Genomic DNA, 15,205 nt, shown 5'->3' on the forward strand with positions numbered 1-15,205 from the left:
CCCCTCCTAGTCTTTGTGGACTGGCTTCATGCAGGCAGAATATCTTCCCTAATCAGCTGGGCTTAAAGGCTCAGGTTCTCTGAAATATTTTATAGGGATGTGTTTTTCTTGGACCTATATGTGTGTTTTTATTCCAGTTCCTCATTTATACAGCTGCTTTTATATACCTATATTAGTCAAGGCTCTCTAGAGGGACAGAACTAATAAGATAGATGTATATATGAAGGGGCATTTATTAAGGAGAGCTGACTCTCCCGATCACGAGGTGAAGTCCCATGATAGGCCGTCTGCAAGTTGAGAAGCAGGGAAGCCAGTCTGAGTCCCAAACCTCAAAAGTAGAGAAGCAGACAGTGCACTTCAGTCTGTGGTCGAAGGCCCAAGAGTCCCTGGCAAATCACTGATGTAAGTCCAAGAGTCCAAAACCTGAAGAACTTGGAGTCTGACGTTCAAGGACAGGAAGCATCCAGCACAGGAGAAAGATGAAGGCTGGAAGACTCAGCAAGTCCAATTCTCCCACCTCCTTCTGCCTGCTTTATTCTAGCCATGCCAGCTGTCAATTAGATGATGCCAACCCACATTGAGGGTGGGTCTGCCTCTCCCTGTCCACTGACTCAAATGTTCATCTCCTTCAGCAATACACTCACAGACACACCTTGGAACAATGCTTTACCTCCTTCAATCCAATCAAGTTGACACTCAATATTAACCATCACAATACTCCATATATACAGTGCTTTTTCTCGGAAGCCTTGGATTTCTATTGTACTTTTCTGCTTTTAATTTCTTGCCCCAGTCACCTAAAGATCTGCAGACTTCCTGCATCTTTAAAGTATGGTGGTGCCCATCACTGCTTTCGGTGGCCTCCAACCTGGTATCCAATCTATGCCTGCATTCTCATCAGCACTCTGAGTCAGGCAAGGCAGAAACAAGTCCCTTGGACAATCCCCAAACAAGCCAGAACATTAGAATACATTTCCACCCTTTTCCTTTAATCCCAAGGGAGGAACTGGGAATTGGGTAGTTTTCTTCCAACTATGCCACACTGTGCTGCGAGATGGTGGGCCAAGGTGAGAAAAATGTCATGAAATCTTCTACTTGTTTGAGTGGATTTTTTTTTTTTTTTTGATGGAGTCTCACTCTGTCACCCAGTCTGGAGTGCAGTGGTGCAATCTCAGCTCACTGCAAGCTCCACCTCCTGGGTTCACGCCATTCTCCTGCCTCCCGAGTAGCTGGGATTACAGGTGCTCGCCACCACCCCCGGCTAATTTTGTTTTTGTATTTTTAGTAGCGACGGGGTTTCACCGTGTTAGCCAGGATGGTCTCCATCTCCTGACCTCGTGATCCACCCGCCTTGGCCTCCCGAAGTGTTGGGATTAGAGGCGTGAGCCACTGCGCCCGGCCGAGTGACTTTTTCTTAATTGGGCATTCACTTGGTTGCTTGCAACTTCTTGTTTACAGAGTTCTCAGAAATCTGTTTTAGTCCATATAATGTTTATTTAGCATTTCAGTGGAGAAGCAAGGACTTGGAGCTTCCTGCTCCTCCATCTTGCTGACAACACCTCCTTTTTGTTTTATTTTCCAGTTGTGTAAGTGAAATGGTTACAGAAGTAGGAACTATACAAAACGATGTATATTCAGGGAAGTGTCAGAAGTGGCATCACACCATTCGCTCTCTCCTTCCCATCCCATACCCACACCCCGTATGTAAACAATCTCAATAGTTCTGGTTTAGCCTTCCTCTTTTTCTTTACTTTCTTTTTCTTTCTTCTTTCTTACACAAAAGGCAAAAATTGTCTACACAATTTTTAATAGATCCTGGAATTTGCTCTGATGATAATCACAGGAGTTTTCTTCCTTCTTTTTATAACTACACAGTTGTCCTTTGTATGGATGTACCATAGTTTATTCAACCACTACTGTGTATGTGAACGTTCAGCTTGTTTCCAATGTTTTGCAATTACAAACAATGCTTCACTGAGTAGTCTCGTGTATTTATATTTCCATATATATTTTGAAATAATTTTAGAGTTATCCAGGAGTGTCAGAAGAGTGCAGAGTTCCTTTATCCACTTCACTTATCTTCCTTTGAGTTAGCATCTTACATAATCACAACACATTTCTCAAAACTAAGTAACTACTTTATTACAGCGATATTAACTAAAGCACAGAATGTGTTTGTATTTTACCAGCTTTCCATTAATGTCCTTTCTTGTGTTTGTTTTGAGGAACAATTCATGACACAACGTTGCATTTGGTGAATATGTCTCCTTAGTCTCCTTTGACCCATAGCTATTTCTCAGTCTTCCCTTGTTTTACATGACCTTGATACTTTGAATTCTGGTCAGCTGTTTTGGAGCATGCCAATCAATTTGGATTATCTGATGTTTTCTCATGATTAGCCTGAAGTTACATATCTTAGGGAAGAATACCATAGAGGTGAAGACCTAAGGGCACGTGTGTGTGTGTGTGTGTGTGTGTGTGTGTGTGTGTGTGTGAATTCTCTGTTCATGAATTTTTACCTTTTTATCAGGTTTTAAAGTTTTCTCTCAATTTCTAAGCGTTTAAAATTTTATTTTATTTTAGATTTGGGAGTTGTATTGGTCCGTTTTTACATTGCTATAAAGAATACCACTGGAGACTGGGTAATTTGTAAACAAAAGAGATTTAATTGACTCACAGTTCTGCATGGCTGGGGAGACCTTGGGAAACTTACAATCATGGTGAAAGGCAAAGGGGAAGCAAGGCATGTCTTACATGGTGGCAGCAGGGAGAGAGAGCAGGGAAAACTGTCATTTATAAAACCGTCAGATCAGTTGGGTTGTGCGAATGGTGAAGGAGAAAACTTCAGGAAGAGTGCATAGACTGAGCAGAGAAGAGGGCCAGCCACCTCTGTAGAGGCAGGGAGAGGAGCCAAGCTGGAGCCTGAGCAGCATTGCTGGACATGGAGAAGGTCTGGAATCGTGTCAAGGAAGTAAGCAAAGGGTCTCTTTCTATTCAAGGAAGTCCACTCCCAGGACCCTGGGCAGCAGTGGGTGCTGGACTGGGCCACCTGGCAGTGTCGCATCAACTGGCAGCTGGAGACCCTGGAGAATGACAACTTCCAGGATGACCCCCATGTGGGACTCCCTCAGCTCGGCAAGAGACTGCCTCGGTTTGATGATGATGCGGATACCAGACGGTAAAAGAAGAAAACCTGAAGTGATCATTTTCAACTTTGCTTCCAAAAAATCTTTCAGGCCCTGCTGGAGGAGCAGAACCTGAGTGTGGCCGAGGGCCCCAACTACCTGACAGCCTGTGCAGGGTCCCCATCGCAGCTGCAGTGCTCCTTCTGCGCTGTCTGGCGTCTTCCCCTCTCCTACACCTGTGTCAGCTGTGGTGCCTGGTATTGCACCATGTGTTGTCTGGGGACCCACCAGGAGACCAGATGTCTGAAGTGGACCATGTGAGCCTGGGCATTCCTGGAGAGGAAGAGCCTTGTGCATTGCCAGGCCTCCAAAAAGCCAGCGTTTCATCACCCAGTGGAACGGGGCTCTCCCTGGACTAAGGGAGGAGCTGCTCACTCACCCAACAAAACTGTGTCTTACTTGCCAGGAAAGACCAGCCTCACTCCAGGAACTGTCTGGCAGGTGGGTTGGGCCCACCCAGTGCTGTTAGGATAAAAAGCCTCGTGCCAGGAAAAAAAAATTAAAAAAAAAAATCAGCTCTCATGAGAATTCACTCACTATCAGGAGAACAGCATGGGGAATACTGCCCCCACGATCCAGTCACCTCCCACCAGGACCCTCCCTCAGCACTTGGGGATTACAATTCGGATTACGATTCAAGATGAGATTTGGGTGGGGGCACAGAGCAAACCACATCAGGGGTCACGTGTGCATGTTTGGTACATGGGTTTTTTATGTAATTGTGGGGGTTAGGCTTCTAGTCTACCCGTCACCCAGCTATTGGACATTGTACCTACAGGTTATTTTTAAACACTCAGCCCCCTACCCTCCTCCCTTTTGAAACTCCTATTGTCTATTATTTGTCTTTATATTCGTGTGCATCCATTGTTTAGCCCCCACGTGTAAGTGAGAACATGCAGTATTTGATTTTCTATCTCTCAGTTACTTCACTTAGCATAGTGGTGTCTACCTCCATCCATGTTGCTACAAATAACATGATTTCATTCTTTTTATGGCTTTGTAGTATTTCCTGGTGCAAATATATCACATTTTCTTTAATCAACTGTTGATGGACACTTAGGTTGGTCCCATGACTGCTGTTGTAAATAGTGCTACCATAAACATATGAGTGCAGGTGTCTTTTTTATATGATAATTTCTTTTCCTTTGGGTAGATACCCAGTAGCGGGATTGCTGGCTCAAGTGGTAGTTCTATTCTTATTTCCTTGAGACATCTCCATACTGTTTTTCCATAAAGATTGAACTAATTTACATTCCCTCCAACAGTGTATAAATACTCGCTTTTCTCCACATCCATGCCAATGTCTATTGTTTTCTGATATTTTCATAATAGGCATTCTGACTGGTATGAGACAGTATCTCATTGTGGTTTTAATTTGCATTTCTCTGATGATGAGGAATTTTCAGCATTTTTTTCATGTGTTCATTGGCCATTCGTATTTCTTCTTTTGAGAAATGTCTGTCCACGTCCTTTGCCCAGTTTTCAATGGTGTTGTTTGGTTTTTTTCTTGTTGGGTTGTTTGAGTTTCTTGTAAATATTACTCCTTTGTCAGAGGCATAATTTACAAATATTTTCTCTCATTTTGTAGGTTGTCTATTTACTCTGTTGATTGTTTCTTTTGCTGTGCAGAAGCTTTTTAAAGTAAGTCTCATTTGTCTTGTTTTGTTTTTGTTGCATTTGCTTTTGGGGTCTCCATCATAAATTATTTGCCTAGGCATATCCAGAAGGGTTTTTCTAGGGTTTTTTCTAAGGTCTTTATAGTTTCAGGTATTACATTTAGTCTTTAATTCATCTTAATTTAATTTCTTTAGAGTATATGGTGAGAGAGCTGGGCACGGTGGCTCATGCCTGTAATCCCCGCACTTTGGGAGGCCAAGGTGGGCGGATTGCCTGAGGTCAGGAGCTCTAGACCAGCCTGGACAACATGGCAAAACCCCATCTCTACTAAAAATATAAAAAATCAGCCGGGCGTGGTGGCAGGCTTCTATAATCCCAGCTACTTGGGAGGCTGAAGCAAGAGAGTTGCTTGAATCCAGGAGACAGAGATTGCAGTGAGCCGGGATCATGCCATCGCACTCCAGCCTGGGCAACAAGAGTAAAACTCCGTCTCAATACACATGGTGAGAGTTGGGGTTCAGTATTATTCTTCTGTATGTGGCTATCCAATTTTCCCAGTACCATTTATTGAATAGAGTGTCTTTTCCCCATTGTTTATTTTTGTCAATTTTGTCAAAGATTAGTTGGTTGTAGGTATGTGGCTTTATTTCTAGGTTTTCTATTCTTTTTGATAGATCTACGTGTCGATTTTTGTACTAGTTCCATGCTGTTTGGTCACTATAGTCTTGTAGCACAATTTAAAGTCAGGCAATATGATGCCTCCAGATTTTTCCTTTTGCTTAGGATTGCTGTGGCTGTTTGGGCTTTTCGTTGTTGTTGCATATGAACTATAGAAATTTTTTTCTAATTTTGTAAAACATGGCATTGGTAATTTGATAAGAACTGTGTTGAATCTACAGATTGCTTTGGGCAATATGGTCATTTTAACAATGTTGGTTCTTCCAATGCATGAGCATGAAATGTTTTACCATTTGTTTGTGTCATCTGTGATTTCTTTCATTAGTGTTCTGTAGTTCTCCTTGTAGAAATCTTTCACCTCCTTGCTTAAATGTATTGCTAGGTTGTGTGTGTGAGTGTGTGTGTGTGTGTGTGTGTGTGTGTGTGTGTGGTCTATTGTAAATGGGAATGAGTTCTTGAATTGATTCCTGGCTTAAATGTTACTGATGTATAAAAATGCTACTGATATTTGTATGTTGATTTTGTATCTTGAAACTTTACAGAAGTTGTTTATCAAGTCTGGGAGTCTTTTGGAGGAGTCTTTAGGGCTTTCTAGGTACACGACTATGTAATTGGTGAACAGAGATAATTTGACTTCCTCTTTTCTATTTTCTTTCTTTCTCTTGCCTGATTGCTCTGGCTAGGACTTTCAGTATTATGTTGAATAGGAGTGGTGGAACAAGGAATGGACATCCTTGTTCCAATTCTTAGGGGAAATGCTGTCAACCTTTCCCCATTCCCCATGATGTTTAGTGGCTGTGGGTTCATCATATATATTCCCCATTCAGTGGCTGTGGGTTTGTCATATATGGCTGTTATTACTTTGAGGTATTTTTAAATGCCTAGTTTGTTGACAGTTTTTATCATGAAGGGATGTTGGCTTCTATCAAATGATTTTTTCTGCATGTATTGAGATAATCATATGTTTTTTGTTCTTAGTTCTGTTTATGTGGTGAATCACATTTATTGATTTGCATATGTTGAGCCATCATTGCATCCCTGTAATAAAGGGACGAATTATCTTTTTGATGTGCTGTTGGATTCAGTTTGCTAGTATTTTGTTGAGAATTTTGGCTTCTGTGTTGAGTGATGCTGGCCCATAGTTTTCTTTGTAGTGTGCTTGCCTGATTCCTCCCTAACTCATTCTATGACACCAAAATTCAACAGTGCATCAAAAAGACAATTTATCACAATTAAGTGGATTTTATTCCAGGGTTGGAAGGATGGCTCAACATACACAAATCAATAAATGTGACTCACCACATAAACAGAACTAAGAATGAAAGCCATGTAATCATCTCAATAGATGCAGAAAAAGCATTCCATAAAATCTCTCCTTCTAGATTGTTTGGAACAGTTTCAGTTACTTTGGTCCTACCTGTTCTTTGTACATCTGGTAATATTTCACTGTGAATATGCCTGATCCTGTGCTTTTCTGTTGTTGTTGGAAGATTTTTTTAAATTATGGGTTCAATGTTATTACTCCTTCTTGGTCTGTTCAGTAGTTCTATTTCTTTCTGGTTTAATCTTGGGAGATTGTGTGTTTCTAGGAATTTATCCATTTCCTCTACATTTTCTAGTTTGTGTGCATAGGGGTACTCAAAGTACTCTCTGATGATCTTTTGGGTTTTTTTGTGGTATCAGTGGTGATGTCAGCTTTATCATTTCTGATTGTGCTTATTTGAATCTTCTTTTTTTCCTGGTTAGTCTAGCTAGTGGTCATTAATTTAGTTTATCATTTCAAAAAACTAACTTTTAATTTCACTGATCCTGTGTGTCATTCTGTTTGGTCTCAGTCTCACTTAATTCTGCTCTGATTCTTGTTATTTCTTCTCTTCTGCTAGATTTTAGTTTGGGCAAGCAGCCAGGGGAGCTGCAGAAAAGAGCTAGGTAGATCCTGCACCCAGTGTGCCTGGGCAGCTCCTTAGAAGTGTTCTCGGACTCAGACTCTTGTTGTTCTAGTTCCTTGAGGTGTGATGTTACGATGTTGATTTGAGATCTTTCTTTTCAATGTAGGTGTTTAATTCTATAAAGTTTCATCATAGCTCTGTTTTTGCTGTACCACAGAGGTTTTGATATGTTTTATCTCTACTTTCATTTGTTTCAAAGAATTGTTTTATTTCTGTCTTAATTTTGTTGTTTACCCAGGAATCATTCTTGAACAAATTGTTTAGTTTCTATGTACTTACGTAGTTTTGAGAGTTCCTCTGGATATTGATTTCTAATTTTATTCTACTGTGTTCTGAGGATGCTTGATATGATTTTTTTAATGTTGAGACTTGCTTCATGGCCAAGCATATGGTTGATTTTGGAGAGTATTCCATGCATAGATGAGAATGTACATTCTGTGATTATTGGGTAGAATGTTCTGCTGATATCTATTAGGTTCATTTAGTCTATAGTCCAATTCAAGTCCAGTGTTTCTTGATTTTCTGTCTCAATAATCTGTCCAGTGGTGTCAATGAGGTGTTGAAGTCCCCACTATTATTGTATTGCTAGAAACCTGTTTTTTTAGGTCTACTAGTATTTCTTGTACGAATCTGGGTGCTCTGGTGTTGGGTACATATATATTTAGGAGAGTTAAATGCTTTATCTTACATAATGCCCTCTTTGACTTTTTTAAAACTGTTTTTGGTTTAAAGTTTGTTTTATCTGATATAAGAATGGCTATTCCTGGTTGCTTTTGCTTTTCATTTGCATGACATATCTTTTTCCACCTTTTAACTTTGAGTATGAAGGTGTCTTTAGCCAGTAGGCGGGTCTCTTGTAGGCAGCAAATGATTGGGTCTTATTTTTTTTCATCCAATTTGCCACTTTTTATCTTTTAAGTAGAGCACTTAGTCCATTTACATTCAAAGTTAATATCGGTATGTGAGGTTTTATTCCTATCATAGTGTTGTTAGCTAGTTGTGTTGGAGTTTAAACTGTGTAACTGCTCTATGGAATCTGTGAGTGTTGCACTCATATGTCCTTCTATGATGACAAGTATTGTCCTTTTGTCTCCATGTTTAGAACTCCTTTGAGTATTCATTGTAGTCTAGTGGTAACAAATTCCCTTAGCATTTGCTTGTCTGGAAAAGACCTTATTTCTCCTTCATTTATGAAGCTTAACTAGCCAGAGTTATACAATTCTTGCCTGGCATTTTTTTTTTTCATTAAGGAAGCTAAAAATAGGCCCCCGATCTCTTCTGGCCTGTAGGATTTCTGCTGAGAATTCTGCTGTTAGTCTGATGGATTTTTCTTTACAGGTGATTTGACCCATTTTTCTAGCTGCCCTTAAGAGTTTTTTTCTGGTATTGGCATTGGATAGTCTGATGACTATATGCCTTGGTGATGTTTGTCTTGTATAATATCTCACAGGTGTTCTCTTAATTTTTTGTGTCTGGATGTCTACCTCTTTAGCAAGTTTAGGGAAATTTTCCTGAATTATTCCCTCAAATATGTTTTCCAGGTTGCTTAGTTTCTCTTGTCTTTCAGGAATGCCTATAAGTTGTAGGCTTGGTCACTTTACATAATCTCATATTTCTCAAGGGTATTGTTCATTTTTTATAATTCTTTTTTATTTTTGTCTGACTGGATTAATTCAAATGACCTGTCTTCAAGCTTGGATATTCTTACTTCTGCTTGGTGTACTCTATTGTTAAAGCTTCCAAATGTACTTTGAAATTCCTTAAATGACCTTTCCTTTTCCGTAAGTTCTGTTGGGTTTTTGTTTCTAAGATATTTACCTTTTTCTTTATTTCCTGGAAGGCTTTGGCTTTCTTGGTTCCTTTCTGTTGGTTTTTAACCTTCTCTTGGATCTCATTGAGCATCCTTACAGCCTATACTTTGAATTCTTTACCTGTCATTTATGAGTTCTCATTTTGGTTGGGGTCCATTGATAAAGAGCTAGTGTGATCCTTTGGTCACAACATTCTGATTTTTCATGGTGCCAGAGTTCTTATGCTGGTTTCTTCTCATCTGGAGAAGCTGACACTTCTTATTTTTGAATTTATTTTCATTCTGATTTTTTTTCTGTATTATTCCTCCCAACTCTTGGGGGCGTGACTGTGGAGTACATTGGGCAGGGTCTTTTGGCTTCCCTTCTATAGCCGTCTGCACCTTGGTCAGCAGGTTTTATAGTGAGCTGTGCAGTTTGACCTGCAGGCCAGTAGGTGGTAGTTATGGGTAAGAATCGGCTGCAGCACAAGTGGATGGGTATGAACCAGACCTTTGTCTACTGTGAGGCACTCTCTGTTGTTTCAGGTGATGGGCTGGACAGTGGAGTGCCTGGCGCCCTGAGCTATCTGTTCAGTGGATGGGGGACACAGCTAGGCAGAGGTGGATCCCCTGGCTTGCCCATAAATACCCCAATGGCAAGCACAGGCACCTGGGGGATTGCACCAGCTCTATGTCCTAGATAGGCAGGAATGCAGTCTGTTTCCCTATCATACCCCTGTGCCAGGGCTCATGACTTTCAGTTCAGATGCACACTGTTGTCTACCTCCAGGCCACGGCGTAACAGCCACAGAAATGCCTGTCCCACGGCTCTCCGCGTGAGTGGTTTTGGGATAAAACCTCCACTCAGCCCGATACAGACAGCTCTGTGGCTCACCTGTTCCCCAGGGTGGTCACTGCTGCTCTTCCACATAGAGATGGGCAGGCAGGTGGGGAGTGCCTCTGCCTTTCAGCCTGTGTGGGTGGGTTTCAGTGGCAGTGATGTCAGCTGGTTGGGTCAGCCCACCTCAGGCCCTGGGGGAGTGGTCCGGTACCAGCAGTGCCACAATAAGGTAGGTAATTATCTAATTCCTAGATCCCGAGATGGCCAGTGAATGGCGTATATGAGTGCTGACAGGACTGGACCAGGATCTGGCCGGCCCAGAGTTCAGGTGCTGGACGTGATGGGGGGGGTAGACTGGTCCCTGACCACCAGCCAAACTGTCAGGTGCGAGCAGGCAGGATGCTCAGGCAGTGAGAGCCTGAGGGCAGATAATAGGCCTGTGGGGGCTGTCAGAAGGGCTCCAAGCTGCAGCTGAAAAGGTCAGGCGAGAACTGATGCTTGTGCTGTGCCTCTTTCACTAGGGAAGGCAGACCCCCCAAGCTGGGACACTGGAGACTGGCAACTGCAGAGTGCCTGACCCATCGCACTTCCCTCCCACAGAAGCAGCGCTGGATTTTGCTGTTTGGGGCATGTGCAGGTGCCTGGCCTCCCTGCTCCCTCCCTGGACTATGGGAGGCAGGGGTGGAGGCAGCTGTGGCAGTGACTACTGCATGATCCACAGGGCTTATCAGTGGTTTCTGGGGTTTGGGATCTCAGGAAAATGCTGAGCTATGGGGTGGCTGTGCTGGGACCCTGTTGCCAATGCAGGCACACCCCATTTGGTGGGGAGCGGCAGCCATGCAATGCGTAGTCTGCCTGCTCCTCCATAGCACAGTTGCAGCATCTGTCTTTGGGGAATGCAAAAGTGCCCAGCCTCCCTCTCTGGCATGGCAGCAGCAGCTGGTAGTAAGCTGTTCAGGGATCAGAAGCCTGTGGGAATCCACACGGGTTTGAGGGGTGCCTCTGTGCTGTCTCCAGGCAGCTCCCTGGAGATCTGGGGGACTTGAGTGGGCTTTCCCATGTCTAGGTCCATGGCAGAGGTGTGGACACCTGTGTCTCTCACTTGCCCACTACTTGCCCCACATTAAGGAGCCTCTCCCAACTGTGCCCTTACTAGCTCGGAGGGTGCCATCTTCACTCTCCTAGCCTGTCTGTGATTCCTGTCATTTCTCTGTTGAATTTCAGTGTGCTTTCTTAGATGATCTACTTGAAGTGTAAGTGTTTACTCATGATTTTGATTCCTCTCTGGGAGAGAAGTGCCCAGTAGCTGATCGCAGTCAGTCATCTTTAAGCACTTTATATTTTGAGGACATTAGCACTTTATCTGTTATGTATTTTGCAAATATTTTCTACTAGTTCATCAGTTGTCTTTTGATTTGTTTACATTTTTGCCATGCAAAAGACTTTTTTGTGTTGTCAGATTCATCAAGCTTTTATTTATTGAAAAGCCTTTTCCTATATCCAAGTGTATTAATTTGTTTTCACACTGCTATAAAGAACTGCCTGAGACTGGGTAATTTATAAAGAGGTTTAATTGACTCACAGTTCTGCGTGGCTGGGGAGGTCTCAAGAAACTTACAATCGTGGTGAAAGGTGAAGGGGAAGCAAGGACCTTCTTCGCAAACCAGCAGGAGAGGGAGAGAAACAAGGTGGAAGCGCCAGACACTATCAACACCTGCATCTTGTGAGAACTCACTCACTGTCATGAGAACAGCATGGGAGAAACTGCTTTCATGATTTAATCACCTCCCACCAGGTCCCTCCCTTGACATATTTGGATTACAATTTGAAATGAGATTTGGGTGGGACACAGCCAAACCATATCACCAAATGTATTAGTGAACGTCCTCTAGAGAAACAGAAGCATTAGTTCCAATGGATCTCTCTCTCTCTCTCTCTCTCTTTCTAAATATATACTATTTGTGTGTGTGTGTGTGTTTGTACATGATTTGGGGGGCTGGTAAGTTCAAAATCTGTAGGCCAAGTCAGTAGGTTGGAACCTCTTGGGCAGGAGTTGATGCTGCAGTCTTGAGGTAGAATTTCTTCTTCTCCAGAAAACATTAATTTGGCTTTTAAGCCCTTTCAACTGATTGGATAAGATCCACCGCATTTTTTAGAATGATCCTAATCTTCTTTACTCAAAGTCAATTTACTGTTGATGTTAACCACATCTGCAAAATACCTTCACGACACAGAGTGATATGGTGTGGCTGTTTTCCCATCCAAATCTCATTTTCAGTTGTAATCCCCCATGTTGGAGGTGGGGCCTGGTGGGAGGTGACTGGATCATGGGGGCAGAGTTCCCATGAATGGTTTAACACCATCCCCCCTTGGTACTGGACAATGAGTGAGTTCTCATGAGATCTGGTTGCTTAAAAGTGTGTAGCACCTCTCCATGCTCTCTTACTCCTGCTCCAGACATGTAAGACTTGCCTGCCTCCTTTTTACCTTTCGCCATGATTGTAAGTTTCCTGAGGCCTCTCCGGAAGCTGAGCAGAAGCTTCTATCCTTTCTGTACAGCCTGCAGCACCATGAGGCAATTAAACCTCTTTTAAAAATAAATTACACAGTCTCAGGTATTTCTTTATGGGAAGGTAACAACAAACTAATACTCATAAATCATGTTTGATTGAGTTACTGGATACTGTATCCTACTTAAGTTAACATATACGATTATCATAGCCATTAGGACAGAAAAGTTGTATTGCTGATTTTGCCAGCTGAAAGCAAATTACTTCTGGTGATCATTACTAATAGAAATTTAGGAAAAAAAGCATTTGTCAGTCAATACCTGCATAATAGTGTCTTAGTCTATTTTCTGTTGTTTATAACAGAATACCTGAAACTGGGTAATTTGTAAATAAAAAGAGATTTATTTTTCACAGTTATGGGGTCTGAGAAACTGCCAGCTCGAGGTGAATCTGGTGAGAGTCTTATTGCTGGTAGAGACTCTCTGAAGGGTCCCAGGGTGGCATAGGGCATCACACAGCGAGGGGCTAAGTGTGATTGTGTGTGCTAGCTCAGGTCTCTCTTCCTCTTCTTATAAAGTCACCAACTTCCCTTGCATGACAGCCCATTAATCCAGGAATGGATTAATATATTAATGGGGGCAAAACCCTTCATAGTCTAATCACCTCCCAAAGGCACCACAAATAAACACTGCCACTTCTGGGTTATGTTTCAACATGAATTCTGGAGGGGACATTGAAATCATAGCAACCAGGTACCAGGAGACATATTAATTTGCTGTAATAATGAAATTATATTGGGCACAGAAACTGCACTTGGAGTCACCATCTGGCTAACTTTACCATACTTTATTGTCATTCTAGAAGATCCATCTGTCTTCTGCACAGTCCAAATAATCTAGTTGAGTGGGAGTATGGTGGGAATCATCATCCCTCCACTCTTCAAGTCCTTGATATGACACCAATATTTGTAATTTTTTCTGCAAATGCAATATTGCTTTTTATTTACTGATCTCCTGGGCAGAAGCAATTCTAGTAGCTTCTATTTGGCTCCTCCTACAGTAATAACCCTTGCTTCACAGGTCAAGAGAGTCTTGTGGGATTTTGTTCAGGACCTGAGTATGTCTATTCCAATAATGCATTCTGAACTGAGGGAAATAAGCACTGGATGGGTTTCGGGACCCACTGGATCCACAGTGAGATGGACCTGAGCTAAAATTCCATTAATCATCTGAGTTCTATAATCCCTTTTATTTGGGCTCTCCTGACATTAGTGTCAATTCAGAGCCTGTATTTAGAAATTCCTGAGAAGTCTGACGATTGCCTTTTCCCCAGTGCAAAGTCACTCTGGTAAAAGGCTGTGAGTCTCTTTGGGGCAGGATGTGAGCAAGATTAACAGTATAAATTGTTGGCAGTGTCGTGGGGTCTTTCCTCAAGAGGAACTGGCCTACCCTTTCATTCAAGCAGTTCTGGGTATGTAAACTGGCTCAGTGTGGGAATTGATTCAGAGACCATGATTCTGGCTCAATTTCTGTCCACTTGACTCAGAACTCCTGTGCTTATACAGATCAAATAAGGATTTAGTGGACTCCATATCTATTTATTTGGCATCTAGGAACACCGTGATCAACTAGACAATGCCATTTGCCTCTGCCAGGCAGACTCTTCTGAGTGCAGCTTTGACCATGCTGTTCATTACTGCAGCCATACCAGCTTATCTGGTTATTAAGGGTTGCCACATGGCCCTGCTGCACCCCTCCCACTGCAATTATTTCCACTGCCTTTACGGATCCAAGTTAAGCGACAGCAGTTCCCACTATAATGCCTGACCTACAGAGAAGAGTGCCCACAGAGCTCTTTAAGGATTAAAAAAAAAAAAAAAAAAAAACTCCCTTCCCAAATTTATTTCTGACAGTCATGGTGAAAGATGTGTCCTTGGGCCTCCAGAGATGGGTGACCTCCGTGGATTGGCGCAGATCTTGTATGATCAATCTGCTTTATCATTTCGATCTCCTTCAGGCTTTGGATATGTTCCTCTACGGTGAACTAAGATTGTCCTGGCATTCATTTCGTGTGGGCCATCTTTTGTTCATATTTCAGCCAACTAACCAAACTATTAGAGCCCGTTTCCAACTCTCAAGCTATCCAGAAGCTCTGCTTGGAGGGCCCATATCAATTTATTCAGCCTGAATCTAACTTTTCTTTTGTTCAACCATGATCCCACCCACTTAATATTCATTTCCATTTGTGTTCCCCTGATGCATCTGCATGTTTGGAAATGGCACATGGTTGTTTTAGAGTGTAGCACAGCTCCTCCTGGGTCACAATTTTACCTCATCTTTTGGGGCCTGCTGGTACTTAAGTGAAGCTTTAGGTCTAGAAGGAAAGAGGGATAGTGGAGTAGGTTCTGAGACAAATCAACAATGTCTTACAAGGCAGCTCCCTCAGGGACGCCATTACAAGTTCTTCAGGCAAAGCAGAGTTTCTGCAATCCTCAGGGACACGTTCCCCTGTGCTGCCTCAAGCTTGTGCTCTTCTCCACACAACACTCACACACTTTTACCTAGGAGAGTGAGAAGACTGGAGCTGGGGAATTCTTTTCCAGCCAGAGGTGGACGTCTCCAAGGATAACTCTTAAG

General features: G+C 42.5%; 1 pseudogene; it reads left to right on the top strand.

Moving 5' to 3' along the window:
• Nucleotides 1–1,054: 1,054 nt before the first annotated feature.
• On the top strand, nucleotides 1,055–3,446 carry LOC100430071 (zinc finger HIT domain-containing protein 1 pseudogene; annotated as a pseudogene).
• The last annotated feature ends 11,759 nt before the right edge of the window (nucleotides 3,447–15,205 follow it).

The sequence above is a fragment of the Macaca mulatta genome, chromosome 8, assembly GCF_049350105.2.
Source record: "Macaca mulatta isolate MMU2019108-1 chromosome 8, T2T-MMU8v2.0, whole genome shotgun sequence".
In the NCBI taxonomy this organism is placed as follows: Eukaryota; Metazoa; Chordata; class Mammalia; order Primates; family Cercopithecidae; genus Macaca; species Macaca mulatta.